The 15,621-nt window shown below is 43.3% G+C and overlaps 1 non-coding gene across 1 annotated transcript; it reads right to left on the minus strand.

The window, feature by feature from the left end:
- Window positions 1-3,681: 3,681 nt before the first annotated feature.
- trnat-agu (transfer RNA threonine (anticodon AGU)) lies at window positions 3,682-3,755 on the minus strand. Its single transcript has one exon. It is a non-coding gene; the product is annotated as a tRNA-Thr (tRNA).
- Window positions 3,756-15,621: the final 11,866 nt, after the last annotated feature.

The raw sequence follows: 15,621 nt of genomic DNA on the forward strand, positions 1-15,621 counted from the left end.
GGGAAGGGAGAGGTCATTCTCGGGCTGTGTGTGGACAGGGTGTGTCCAGGGGAAGGGAGAGAGAATGGGAAGAACCTGCTATTAAAACCATTGCTGCTTTCACTCCCCAAACCAGGAGTGAATGGTCCTGGTTTAGTTCCAGTCTCACCCTGTTTATTGTTATTGGACAGTGAAGAGTGGAAACAGAGCCGGACAGTAAGGATGTGGGGAGTTATACAAAGAGCATCTATTGCAGGCACCAGGTGAGAAGTGTGAAGGACACAATTTAAACAGCGGCTGTTTGGTTTCGGTTGAACGGTTAGTCCCATGGGAGAGGGGATTAGAAACCTGACCTGGACAAAGGTCCCTGCCCCATCGGGTAGTCCCATTCATGGATCAGTGCAGGGGTTGGGTTGTGTCTGGATGTCACTAAATTGTTGTAAAACAGCCCAACACACCTGGTGTGCAGAAGCTGAGTGCTGCAGTGGAGTCAGACACTGACACTGTTTGTATCACTGGTTTTCATTTGTGGATATTCAAAATGATCATTAGCAGAGATATTAAACTGATCTCTATTCCATTTTCAACCTCACCGTTTCTTGGGTTACAAGAGATAATTTTTCTTTCCACAGGTGAATCCTTGAATGATCCAGAATGAATGTGATGTTTCCTCCACCCGAGGCACAAGGAGGAGTGCAGCCAGCTCCTTCTCACACACAGGAGGTACATTATCACCCACCGAGCACAGAGACACAGACAGGTCATCAGTTCCACAGTCTAAGACAGTAGAAGTACTCAGTCCCACACTGATCCCAAGTTCCAGAGACACACCTTCAATCCAACATTCAAACAGAGCGGGTGAGGCAGACACTGTTCCATTTGCCCCGAACTCAGTCCCGCTGACAGGTAGATACAAAAATCCCAGTCCAAAATCACACTCTCAGATTGAAAGGCACTGTGTCAATCTCACAATAGGGCAACATAGCTACGAATTAAATACCAGAGAGAAATCACACATGGTATCCGATTGAAAGGGACAGAATGAATCCCAATAATGTACCTGAGATTCCAATTGAATACCAGCCCAGAACTCTCTCACACATGACTTTAATACATGAAATATCCATTCGAAAAGTGAACCATTTGCTACAAATTGCAAACAAATCCAAACTTCACGTACAGTATCGATTGAGAAATACTGAAAGATAGTAAACCTGAGAAACAAATTAGATACCTGTTCAGAATGCACTCGTAGAATGAAATTTAAAGATAGAGTATCAATTCTATTAGTGCAGACTGAGATACACATTATATACCAGTCCAAAAATCTCATACAATATTAGACTGAAAGATACAGTATCAATTCCATTTCTACAGACTGATCTACACATTACAAACCAATTCAAAAATGTCACCTTATCAGTTTGAAAGATTCATTATCATCCACAATCGTACTCACAGAGATGCAGATTTAATAGTGGTCCAAAAAGCACACAAATTATCTGATTAAAACCTCCAACATTAAATCCTAAAGTTCGTCCATATTTACAAATTAAATAAGGAGTAAAACTCTTCAAACATTAAGATATTAAAGCTGAAGTATTGAACGCAATAATGTAATCTGAGAGAATAATTATGTACAGATCCAGAATGAAACTCACATTCAGATACAGTACCAGAGACACACAGACACAGAATGAATCCAACACTCACAGATACAGAAGGAATCCCAAACTCACATACAGTACTAGAGACTGACAGACACAGAGTTAATCCCACACTCTCATCAAGTACCAGGGACTGATAGGTACAGTATGAATCCCACACTAACATGCAGTATGAGTAACTGCATATTTAGGATGAATTCAACTCCCACATACAGTACTGGGGACTGTATATAAAGAATGAGTCCCACACTCACATGGAGAAACAGAGACTGACAGATACCGAAAGAATCCCACACTAACACACAGTATGAGAGACTGCCTATAAAGAATGAATCACAAACTCTCACACACACTGCTGACAAGACAGAGAATGAATCCCAAACTCACACATAGTATCAGTGAGTGACAGATACAGAATGAATCCCACACTAACATACAGTACCAGAGACTGACAGACACAAAATGAATCCCACACTCACACACAGTACCAGAGACTGAGAGATACAGAATGAATCCCACTAAACTATCAGGGAATAAGCACAGACCGGGGATCAGGGCCTTTACCCAGTAAACCATCAGAGAATCAGCACAGACCAGGGATCAGGGCCTTTACCCAGTAAACTATCAGAGAGTCAGCACAGACCAGGGATCAGGGCCTTTACCCAGTAAACTATCAGAGAGTCAGCACAGACCAGGGATCAGGGCCTTTACCCAGTAAACTATCAGAGAGTCAGCACAGACCAGGGATCAGGGCCTTTACCCAGTAAACTATCAGAGAGTCAGCACAGACCAGGGATCAGGGCCTTTACCCAGTAAACTATCAGAGAGTCAGCACAGACCAGGGATCAGGGCCTTTACCCAGTAAACTATCAGAGAATCAGCACAGACCAGGGATCAGGGCCTTTCACCTGTCTGAGAGAACATTGTATCACAGATCGCTTGTGATAAACCTACACATTCTGATTTACAGCCGTGCAGAACAGATGTTTGTAGCTGCGATGGCCGAGTGGTTAAGGCGTTGGACTCGGAATCCCCTGGGGATTTCCTGCATACGTTCGAATCCTCCTCGCAGCGCGACTTCTTAAAGGTTATGTTTACTGCTCAAATAACGATGAACTGGAGTTGACGAACCGCATTGACTCTCCAGCGCCGCTCATGCTTTTAATTCGGAGCCCAATGGTCTCTTGCAAAATTGCAAGACACGTGAAGGAATCTCTCCCAAGCTCCATCTTAAATTCTGCCCGTTCGCAGAACTTGACATTGATCCTATTTCTTCCTATACTTTGATCCCACCTTGTCTCTGTCTCTGACTCTCTGTGTTTTTCCCTCATGGACTTCTCAGGCTTCGTTGAACGGCCACGGATGATCGAACCTGGAACACCGGCAGTGAAGGGTAAAGATGGAAAGACTGAGACGGGGGGAGTGGCGAGAGGGTGGATTTGGAATTCCTGAGTGACCGCACTGTGAATTTTCCAGATCTGCTTGGAGCACCAATCCCTTCAATTCATCACTTACAGGGACAATTCGATACCCGGTTTCTTTTCCCTGAGCTTGGCGAGATCTTAAAAATTGAAAGCGACCAATATCAGAGCGAACCTCGTCACCGACATGATCACAGATACAGAGCGGCCACACTCTGCTTCAGTGAGGGGAAAACCCAGAGCGGTTTCAAGGTTGAATGTAATTGGAAGCAAAGCTCGTTCAATGAAAGTGCAGGTCATTGAGGTGCCTTTAAAGTCCTGATTGTTTGAACTGAATTTCTTTCAAAAGCGCTTGAGCTTCAGGTGGAGTGATTTGGGGACTTCCTTTCCCAAATTAGGGTTTCTCCAGGGTATGAAACATCGAATCAAGAATTATACCCCGACCTCAACGAGCCCAGAAACAAGAACATATCACGGACACATTCTATGAGAGGGCTGTCTGCATGATGAAAAGGCATTTTTGAAAAGACCTCCTGATCAGTTCCGTGTTGGATCCTGAACAAAACACAGCACTGTGTGCTTCTCAAATTCACTAAACACCACGAATTACACAAAGGCACCGCTGGGAGTTGAACCCAGGATCTTCTGTTTACTAGACAGGTGCTTTAACCAACTAAGCCACGGTGCCAATTCATGGTACTGTTTCCCACCTCCTCTCATTAATATCTATCAGCTACACGTCACATTCTGTTGTGGGTTCAGACTGTTTGATCTTTGTCCATTTCGCTTGCCCGTTTCCCTGTGAATCCCGATACTGACTGCGTTTCAGGCTGTGTTTATCTTTCTGTGTCCATCAGTGCTTTGATAGACGAATGAATATTTGTGCTTGTGTTTGTTTGTTACTTTAAATAAATTATGATGTGGAGATGCCGGTGATGGACTGGGGTTGACAATTGTAAACAATTTTACAACACCAAGTTATAGTCCAGCAATTTTATTTTAAATTCACAAGCTTTCGGAGATTTTCTCCTTCCTCAGGCAAATGTTTAGGCAATGGAGGCAATGGAGCTCTTCTCTTTTCGATACAAAAGAGCCCCAGACTGTTCAAAGTTTCAATCTGGGGAAATGTGAGGCCATCCACTTTTGCCCGAAGCAAGATAAATCAGAGTATTTTCAAAATGGTGAGAAGCCAGGAACTGTGGGTGAGCAGAGATACTTCGGGAAATCACGAAGAGTTGGCAGACAGGTGCAAAAAATAATTAAAATGGCTAATGGAATGTCGGCCTTTATCTCAAGGGAACTGGAATTCAAAAGGGTGGAAGTTATGTTAGAATTCTATAAACTCTGCTAAGGCCACATTTAGAGTACGGCATTCAGTCCTGGGCACCAGACCTCAGGAAGGATATATTGGCCTTGCAGGAGGTGCAGCGCAGAAAGACCAGAATGATACCGGGGCTAAAATGTTTAAATTATGAGGGCAAGTTGCGTGGACAGGGTTTGTATTTCCTCGTGTACAGAGGATTAAGTGGTGATGTAATTCAGGTGTTGAAGGTGATTCAATGATCCAATGGTGGGTGTGTGAGTTGGTGCTGAATCGGTCCCCTTCAGTGAAGAGAGGGTCAGCGGGCGCCTGACAGACACGGCTCGGAACGGGACTCGCTTCTCTCCGGCGGCAGCGGCTGGTTTAGAGAGATCTCTCTGTCTGCTGCTGTTACTCCGCCTCCCGCACTCTGGGAGAACCGCGGAGCTCGGTCCTCATTTTTCTCTTATGGATCCGGCTCCATCCGTTTACTGTTGACGGGAGTGCGTCTGAAACCAAGTCAGTCAGAAGCGGTTGCAAATCACAACATAGGCACAGGCCCAAGGACTGGGGACTGGTTTGATATTGGGTCCTTTTTAAGGGACCGGCTGTAGAATGTTTGTATAATAATAATGATCAGAATTAACTTTGATACAATGAAGTTTTTTTCAGTTATTTCCCATTTCCACCCTCACCAGTTTTATACAGTAACAGGTAACAATGTTTGAGGGATGTGATGTCCAGTGTTGGTGGAATCAGTGTAATTTAACTTGATACATTGAAGAATCTCTTGTCTATCCCAGGCTCTTACCTTAGGTTTACACCGTCACCTAGTTTAAAATTGGTCACTCACTGATATAAATAAACCAGTAACAACCCCGAAACCTCAGCGGGGATATTTGTTCCGATACTTAATGACGGTCCCAATTTCCACTGAAATTCTCAATCAGCAAATCCCAGAGGCTGTTTCGGGTTTGACAAACTGTGAAACAGATTGTTTTAAAAGCCGGAAAGAGGGAAAAACTGGTGGTTGATCTGAAGTGTTATACATTATCTCTTTCTGTTTCAGATTTACAATTTCTCTTTGTGTGTTACTGACAGGAGAGGCTATAACGGAGCCCAGTGACTGGGTAACGAGCTGCACTGAGTCATTGGCCTGTGTTACAGACCGGCTCGTTGGACCTGCTCATTTCGTGAACTCGCTGGTGTCTCAGCACGTGTGATGACTGAGTGAATCCCTTCCCACACACGGAGCAGGTGAACAGTCTCTCAACCAATGGGCATGCGTTGATGTGTCAGCAGTTCATTTCTGCTTTTAAGCTCTTCTCACAGTCACTGCATGAAAAGGTCACTCAATAGTGTCAACAAGTTAATGTTTCAGAAGGTGGGATGATCGAGTGAATCTCTTCCCACACACGGAGCAGGTGAACAGTCTCTCCCCAGTGTGAGTGCGTCGATGTCTCAGCAGTTCGTTTCTGATTTTAAATCTCTTCCCACAGTCAGAACATTTAAAGGTCACTCAGTGTGAACTCGCTGGTGTTTCAGCAGGGTGGATGACCAAGTGAATCTCTTCCCACACACTGAGCAGGTGAACAGTCTCTCCCCAGTGTGAGTGCGTCGATGTCTCAGCAGTTCGTTTCTGATTTTAAATCTCTTCCCACAGTCAGAACATTTAAAGGTCACTCAGTGTGAACTCGCTGGTGTGTCAGCAGGTTGGATGACTGAGTAAATCCTTTCCCACACATGGAGCAGGAGAACGGCCTCTCCCCATTGTGAACTCGCTGGTGTGTCAGCAAGGTGGATGAATGAGCGAATCCCTTCCCACACACTGAGCAAGTGAACGGCTTCTTCCCAGTGTGAACTCGCTGGTGTGACAGAAAGTGTGATGACTGAGTGAATCCCTTCCCACACGCGGAGCAGGTGAACGGCCTCTCCCCAGTGTGAATGCGTTGGTGTTTCAGCAGTTCAATTTTGCTTTTAAAGCTCTTCTCACAGTCAGAACATTTAAAAGGTCTCTCATCGGTGTGAACTCGCTGGTGTGTCAGCAGGTTGGATGACTGAGTAAATCCCTTCCCACACATGGAGCAGGAGAACGGCCTCTCCCCATTGTGAACTCGCTGGTGTGTCAGCAAGGTGGATGAATGAGCGAATCCCTTCCCACACACTGAGCAAGTGAACGGCCTCTTCCCAGTGTGAACTCGCTGGTGTGACAGAAAGTGTGATGACCGAGTGAATCCCTTCCCACACACGGAGCAGGTGAACGGCCTCTCCCCAGTGTGAGTGCGTTGGTGTTTCAGCAGTTCAATTTTGCTTTTAAAGCTCTTCTCACAGTCAGAACATTTAAAAGGTCTCTCCCCAGTGTGAACTCGCTGGTGTGTCAGCAGGTTGGATGACTGAGCGAATCCCTTCCCACACACGGAGCAGGTGAATGGCCTCTCCCCAGTGTGGGTACGTTGGTGTTCCAGCAGATTCCTTTTGCAGTTGAACCTCTTCTCACAGTCAGAACATTTAAAAGGTCTCTCCCCAGTGTGAACTCGCTGGTGTGTCAGGAGGCCGGATGACTGAGCGAATCCCTTCCCACACACGGAGCAGGTGAACGGCCTCTCCCCAGTGTGATGGCGTCGATGAGTTTCCAGCTCTGAAGGGTAATTGAATCCCTTCCCACAGTCCCCACATTTCCACGGTTTCTCCATGTTCCGGGTGTCCTTGTGTCTCTCCAGGTTGGACGATCAGTTGAAGCCTCGTCCACCCACAGAACACGTGGACGGTTTCTCCCCGCTGTGAACGGTGCGATGTTTTTTCTGGCTGTGTAACTGGTTAAAGCTCTTTCCACAGTCAGTGCACTGGAACACTCTCACTCGGGTGTGTGTGTCTCGGTGCTTTTCCACTCACACTGATGTTTGAAATCTTCTCCCACAGACAGAACAGACAAACATTTCTCCTTCCACATTCAAAGGCCGATGATATTCAGGTCCTGATGAATCAAGTGACTCTGTCAGATCTTGACGTGATCTTTGGTTTGAGTTTCCCTCTGCAAATCCTCCCCTGTTAAAGGAGTTTATAAAAGTTATCAATGTAAGTACAGGATAGAAATTCAGATCAGATCACTCTACTTTCCATGGAACATTATTTCCTCTCTCATTCCTCAAAGCTGTAAATCCCCGTCCCACACACTCTCCCTCCTCCCTGTGCTGAAATCCAAACCCATCACATCATCTTTCAGTGGCCCGAAACCATGAGTGAAAGGGTGAGAGAGTGAGTGTGAGAGAGTGAATGTGAGAGAGTGAATGTGAGAGAGTGAATGTGAGAGAATGAATGTGAGAGAGTGAGTGTGAGAGAGTGAGTGTGAGAGAGTGTGAGTACAGCAGTGGGCTCGGTGTGGAGAATGAAGTGGGGCAGGTGGAGCATGTTTCAGTGGGGCAGCAGTGATCATAATCTCATTCGGTTTAGAACAGTTTTGGAAAAGGACTGGGGACAGTCAAATATGAAAATTCTTAACTGGAGGAGGGCGAATTTCATGAGTTAAAAAGGGATCTTGTCCAGGTTAATTGGCATCAAGAATTGGCAGGCAGAACAATAATTGAACAATGGGAGGCCTTCAAGGAGAAGTTGGTTTGGGAACAGAGTAGACAGATTCCCACGAGGAGGAAAGGAACAGCATCCAAAGCTCGAGCTCCCTGGATGACTGAAGATGTCGAGATCACCATTTCTCCTTCATTTACAGACTCTGCTTGACCGATCACCATTTCTCCTTCATTTACAGACGCTCCCTGACCGATCACCATTTCTCCTTCATTTACAGACTCTCCCTGACCGATCACCATTTCTCCTTCATTTACAGACGCTCCCTGACCGATCACCATTTCTCCTTCATTTACAGACGCTCCCTGATTCGATGAGTCACGAGGTTTGACGCTGACACTGCGCATGCTCGGAGGCCGCGGGCCGTGTGTTGAGTTTCGGGTCTGATCTAAACCGGAGCCCCCGGAGTGTAGAGAGAGAGAGGAGAATGTTCACTGTTTGATATTCGGGCCCGGGGCCGCACTCGGGGTTTGTGAAGCCCCCGCCCCCTCCCCCGGGGTTTATTAACCCGCTCCCCCCGCCCATCTCTCACCTGTTGCCGACACGATCTCGGCCTCACTCCCCGCCCGCCGCGCATGCTCAGCTCACACTGCCCGGGTGATTGACGGGAGCTCCGGACCAATAGGAAGAGCGGAGAGCGGCTGGAGGACCGAGCGGGCGGTTGGTCCTCCAACCAATGGGAGTGGGTGAGGGGCGGGACTTGCGGCACCGAGTGGGCGGGGCTGAGCCCGGATCTCCCTCATTGGCTGAAACTCTGCATCAATTTTAAACCTGATTGATGTCAAACTCGAGGGAAAAACTGGACTTTAATAAAGGACAAAGAGGAGGGAATATTGGAGGGAATAACACAGTGTAGGGATAAAATGGATTAATTCAGGACAGACAGCAGGGATTATTGGAGGGAATAACACAGTGTAGGGATAAAATGGATTAATTCAGGACAGACAGCAGGGAATATTGGAGGGAATAACACAGTGTAGGGATAAAATGGATTAATTCAGGACAGACAGCAGGGAATATTGGAGGGAATAACACAGTGTAGGGATAAAATGGATTAATTCAGGACAGACAGCAGGGATTATTGGAGGGAATAACACAGTGTAGGGATAAAATGGATTAATTCAGGACAGACAGCAGGGAATATTGGAGGGAATAACACAGTGTAGGGATAAAATGGATTAATTCAGGACAGACAGCAGGGAATATTGGAGGAAATAACACAGTGTAGGGATAAAATGGATTAATTCAGGACAGACAGCAGGGAATATTGGAGGAAATAACACAGTGTCGGGATAAAATGGATTAATTCAGGACTGACAGCAGGGATTATTGGAGGGAATAACACAGTGTAGGGATAAAATGGATTAATTCAGGACAGACAGCAGGGAATATTGGAGGGAATAACACAGTGTAGGGATAAAATGGATTAATTCAGGACAGACAGCAGGGATTATTGGAGGGAATAACACAGTGTAGGGATAAAATGGATTAATTCAGGACAGACAGCAGGGATTATTGGAGGGAATAACACAGTGTAGGGATAAAATGGATTAATTCAGGACAGACAGCAGGGATTATTGGAGGGAATAACACAGTGTAGGGATAAAATGGATTAATTCAGGACAGACAGCAGGGATTATTGGAGGGAATAACACAGTGTAGGGATAAAATGGATTAATTCAGGACAGACAGCAGGGATTATTGGAGGGAATAACACAGTGTAGGGATAAAATGGATTAATTCAGGACAGACAGCAGGGATTATTGGAGGGAATAACACAGTGTAGGGATAAAATGGATTAATTCAGGACAGACAGCAGGGAATATTGGAGGAAATAACACAGTGTAGGGATAAAATGGATTAATTCAGGACAGACAGCAGGGAATATTGGAGGAAATAACACAGTGTAGGGATAAAATGGATTCATTCAGGACAGACAGCAGGGAATATTGGAGGAAATAACACAGTGTAGGGATAAAATGGATTGATTCAGGACAGACAGCAGGGATTATTGGAGGAAATAACACAGTGTAGGGATAAAATGGATTAATTCAGGACAGACAGCAGGGAATATTGGAGGAAATAACACAGTGTAGGGATAAAATGGATTAATTCAGGACAGACAGCAGGGAATATTGGAGGAAATAACACAGTGCAGGGATAAAATGGATTAATTCAGGACAGACAGCAGGGAATATTGGAGGAAATAACACAGTGTAGGGATAAAATGGATTAATTCAGGACAGACAGCAGGGAATATTGGAGGAAATAACACAGTGTAGGGATAAAATGGATTAATTCAAGACAGACAGCAGGGATTATTGGAGGAAATAACACAGTGTAGGGATAAAATGGATTAATTCAGGACAGACAGCAGGGAATATTGGAGGAAATAACACAGTGTAGGGATAAAATGGATTAATTCAGGACAGACAGCAGGGAATATTGGAGGAAATAACACAGTGTAGGGATAAAATGGATTAATTCAGGACAGACAGCAGGGATTATTGGAGGAAATAACACAGTGTAGGGATAAAATGGATTAATTCAGGACAGACAGCAGGGAATATTGGAGGAAATAACACAGTGTAGGGATAAAATGGATTAATTCAGGACAGACAGCAGGGATTATTGGAGGAAATAACACATTGTAGGGATAAAATGGATTAATTCAGGACAGACAGCAGGGAATATTGGAGGAAATAACACAGTGTAGGGATAAAATGGATTAATTCAGGACAGACAGCAGGGAATATTGGAGGAAATAACACAGTGTAGGGATAAAATGGATTAATTCAGGACAGACAGCAGGGAATATTGGAGGAAATAACACAGTGTAGGGATAAAATGGATTAATTCAGGACAGACAGCAGGGATTATTGGAGGAAATAACACAGTGTAGGGATAAACTGGGTAATTCAGGACAGACAGCAGGAATTATTGGAGGAAATAACACAGTGTAGGGATAAAATGGATTAATTCAGGACAGACAGCAGGGATTATTGGAGGAAATAACACAGTGTAGGGATAAAATGGATTAATTCAGGACAGACAGCAGGGATTATTGGAGGAAATAACACAGTGTAGGGATAAAATGGATTAATTCAGGACAGACAGCAGGGATTATTGGAGGAAATAACACAGTGTAGGGATAAAATGGATTAATTCAGGACAGACAGCAGGGATTATTGGAGGAAATAACACAGTGTAGGGATAAAATGGATTAATTCAGGACAAACAGGGATTATTGGAGGAAATAACACAGTGTAGGGATAAAATGGATTAATTCAGGACAGACAGCAGGGATTATTGGAGGAAATAACACAGTGTAGGGATAAAATGGATTAATTCAGGACAGACAGCAGGGATTATTGGAGGAAATAACACAGTGCAGGGATAAAATGGATTAATTCAGGACAGACAGCAGGGATTATTGGAGGGAATAACACAGTGTAGGGATAAAATGGATTAATTCAGGACAGACAGCAGGGAATATTGGAGGAAATAACACAGTGTCGGGATAAAATGGATTAATTCAGGACAGACAGCAGGGAATATTGGAGGAAATAACACAGTGTAGGGATAAAATGGATTCATTCAGGACAGACAGCAGGGAATATTGGAGGAAATAACACAGTGTAGGGATAAAATGGATTGATTCAGGACAGACAGCAGGGATTATTGGAGGAAATAACACAGTGTAGGGATAAAATGGATTAATTCAGGACAGACAGCAGGGAATATTGGAGGAAATAACACAGTGTAGGGATAAAATGGATTAATTCAGGACAGACAGCAGGGAATATTGGAGGAAATAACACAGTGCAGGGATAAAATGGATTAATTCAGGACAGACAGCAGGGAATATTGGAGGAAATAACACAGTGTAGGGATAAAATGGATTAATTCAGGACAGACAGCAGGGAATATTGGAGGAAATAACACAGTGTAGGGATAAAATGGATTAATTCAAGACAGACAGCAGGGATTATTGGAGGAAATAACACAGTGTAGGGATAAAATGGATTAATTCAGGACAGACAGCAGGGAATATTGGAGGAAATAACACAGTGTAGGGATAAAATGGATTAATTCAGGACAGACAGCAGGGAATATTGGAGGAAATAACACAGTGTAGGGATAAAATGGATTAATTCAGGACAGACAGCAGGGATTATTGGAGGAAATAACACAGTGTAGGGATAAAATGGATTAATTCAGGACAGACAGCAGGGATTATTGGAGGAAATAACACAGTGTAGGGATAAAATGGATTAATTCAGGACAGACAGCAGGGAATATTGGAGGAAATAACACAGTGTAGGGATAAAATGGATTAATTCAGGACAGACAGCAGGGATTATTGGAGGAAATAACACATTGTAGGGATAAAATGGATTAATTCAGGACAGACAGCAGGGAATATTGGAGGAAATAACACAGTGTAGGGATAAAATGGATTAATTCAGGACAGACAGCAGGGAATATTGGAGGAAATAACACAGTGTAGGGATAAAATGGATTAATTCAGGACAGACAGCAGGGATTATTGGAGGAAATAACACAGTGTTGGGATAAAATGGATTAATTCAGGACAGACAGCAGGGATTATTGGAGGAAATAACACAGTGTAGGGATAAACTGGGTAATTCAGGACAGACAGCAGGAATTATTGGAGGAAATAACACAGTGTAGGGATAAAATGGATTAATTCAGGACAGACAGCAGGGATTATTGGAGGAAATAACACAGTGTAGGGATAAAATGGATTAATTCAGGACAGACAGCAGCGATTATTGGAGGAAATAACACAGTGTAGGGATAAAATGGATTAATTCAGGACAGACAGCAGGGATTATTGGAGGAAATAACACAGTGTAGGGATAAAATGGATTAATTCAGGACAGACAGCAGGGATTATTGGAGGAAATAACACAGTGTAGGGATAAAATGGATTAATTCAGGACAGACAGCAGGGATTATTGGAGGAAATAACACAGTGTAGGGATAAAATGGATTAATTCAGGACAAACAGGGATTATTGGAGGAAATAACACAGTGTAGGGATAAAATGGATTAATTCAGGACAGACAGCAGGGATTATTGGAGGAAATAACACAGTGTAGGGATAAAATGGATTAATTCAGGACAGACAGCAGGGATTATTGGAGGAAATAACACAGTGCAGGGATAAAATGGATTAATTCAGGACAAACAGGGATTATTGGAGGAAATAACACAGTGTAGGGATAAAATGGATTAATTCAGGACAGACAGCAGGGATTATTGGAGGGAATAACACAGTGTAGGGATAAAATGGATTAATTCAGGACAGACAGCAGGGAATATTGGAGGAAATAACACAGTGTAGGGATAAAATGGATTAATTCAGGACAGACAGCAGGGAATATTGGAGGAAATAACACAGTGTAGGGATAAAATGGATTAATTCAGGACAGACAGCAGGGATTATTGGAGGGAATAACACAGTGTAGGGATAAAATGGATTAATTCAGGACAGACAGCAGGGATTATTGGAGGAAATAACACAGTGTAGGGATAAAATGGATTAATTCAGGACTGACAGCAGGGAATATTGGAGGGAATAACACAGTGTAGGGATAAAATGGATTAATTCAGGACAGACAGCAGGGAATATTGGAGGGAATAACACAGTGTAGGGATAAAATGGATTAATTCAGGACAGACAGCAGGGATTATTGGAGGGAATAACACAGTGTAGGGATAAAATGGATTAATTCAGGACAGACAGCAGGGAATATTGGAGGGAATAACACAGTGTAGGGATAAAATGGATGAATTCAGGACAGACAGCAGGGAATATTGGAGGGAATAACACAGTGTAGGGATAAAATGGATTAATTCAGGACAGACAGCAGGGAATATTGGAGGGAATAACACAGTGTAGGGATAAAATGGATTAATTCAGGACAGACAGCAGGGAATATTGGAGGAAATAACACAGTGTAGGGATAAAATGGATTAATTCAGGACAGACAGCAGGGATTATTGGAGGAAATAACACAGTGTAGGGATAAAATGGATTAATTCAGGACAGACAGCAGGGATTATTGGAGGGAATAACACAGTGTAGGGATAAAATGGATTAATTCAGGACAGACAGCAGGGATTATTGGAGGAAATAACACAGTGTAGGGATAAAATGGATTAATTCAGGACAGACAGCAGGGAATATTGGAGGAAATAACACAGTGTAGGTATAAAATGGATTAATTCAGGACAGACAGCAGGGATTATTGGAGGAAATAACACAGTGTAGGGATAAAATGGATTCATTCAGGACAGACAGCAGGGAATATTGGAGGAAATAACACAGTGTAGGGATAAAATGGATTGATTCAGGACAGACAGCAGGGATTATTGGAGGAAATAACACAGTGTAGGGATAAAATGGATTAATTCAGGACAGACAGCAGGGAATATTGGAGGAAATAACACAGTGTAGGGATAAAATGGATTAATTCAGGACAGACAGCAGGGAATATTGGAGGAAATAACACAGTGCAGGGATTAAATGGATTAATTCAGGACAGACAGCAGGGAATATTGGAGGAAATAACACAGTGTAGGGATAAAATGGATTAATTCAGGACAGACAGCAGGGAATATTGGAGGAAATAACACAGTGTAGGGATAAAATGGATTAATTCAGGACAGACAGCAGGGATTATTGGAGGAAATAACACAGTGTAGGGATAAAATGGATTAATTCAGGACAGACAGCAGGGAATATTGGAGGAAATAACACAGTGTAGGGATAAAATGGATTAATTCAGGACAGACAGCAGGGAATATTGGAGGAAATAACACAGTGTAGGGATAAAATGGATTAATTCAGGACAGACAGCAGGGATTATTGGAGGAAATAACACAGTGTAGGGATAAAATGGATTAATTCAGGACAGACAGCAGGGATTATTGGAGGAAATAACACAGTGTAGGGATAAAATGGATTAATTCAGGACAGACAGCAGGGAATATTGGAGGAAATAACACAGTGTAGGGATAAAATGGATTAATTCAGGACAGACAGCAGGGATTATTGGAGGAAATAACACATTGTAGGGATAAAATGGATTAATTCAGGACAGGCAGCAGGGAATATTGGAGGAAATAACACAGTGTAGGGATAAAATGGATTAATTCAGGACAGACAGCAGGGAATATTGGAGGAAATAACACAGTGTAGGGATAAAATGGATTAATTCAGGACAGACAGCAGGGATTATTGGAGGAAATAACACAGTGTAGGGATGAAATGGATTAATTCAGGACAGACAGCAGGGATTATTGGAGGAAATAACACAGTGTAGGGATAAACTGGGTAATTCAGGACAGACAGCAGGAATTATTGGAGGAAATAACACAGTGTAGGGATAAAATGGATTAATTCAGGACAGACAGCAGGGATTATTGGAGGAAATAACACAGTGTAGGGATAAAATGGATTAATTCAGGACAGACAGCAGGGATTATTGGAGGAAATAACACAGTGTAGGGATAAAATGGATTAATTCAGGACAGACAGCAGGGATTATTGGAGGAAATAACACAGTGTAGGGATAAAATGGATTAATTCAGGACAGACAGCAGGGATTATTGGAGGAAATAACACAGTGTAGGGATAAAA

This window comes from Heptranchias perlo, unplaced genomic scaffold (genome assembly GCF_035084215.1).
Source record: "Heptranchias perlo isolate sHepPer1 unplaced genomic scaffold, sHepPer1.hap1 HAP1_SCAFFOLD_444, whole genome shotgun sequence".
Taxonomy (NCBI): domain Eukaryota; kingdom Metazoa; phylum Chordata; class Chondrichthyes; order Hexanchiformes; family Hexanchidae; genus Heptranchias; species Heptranchias perlo.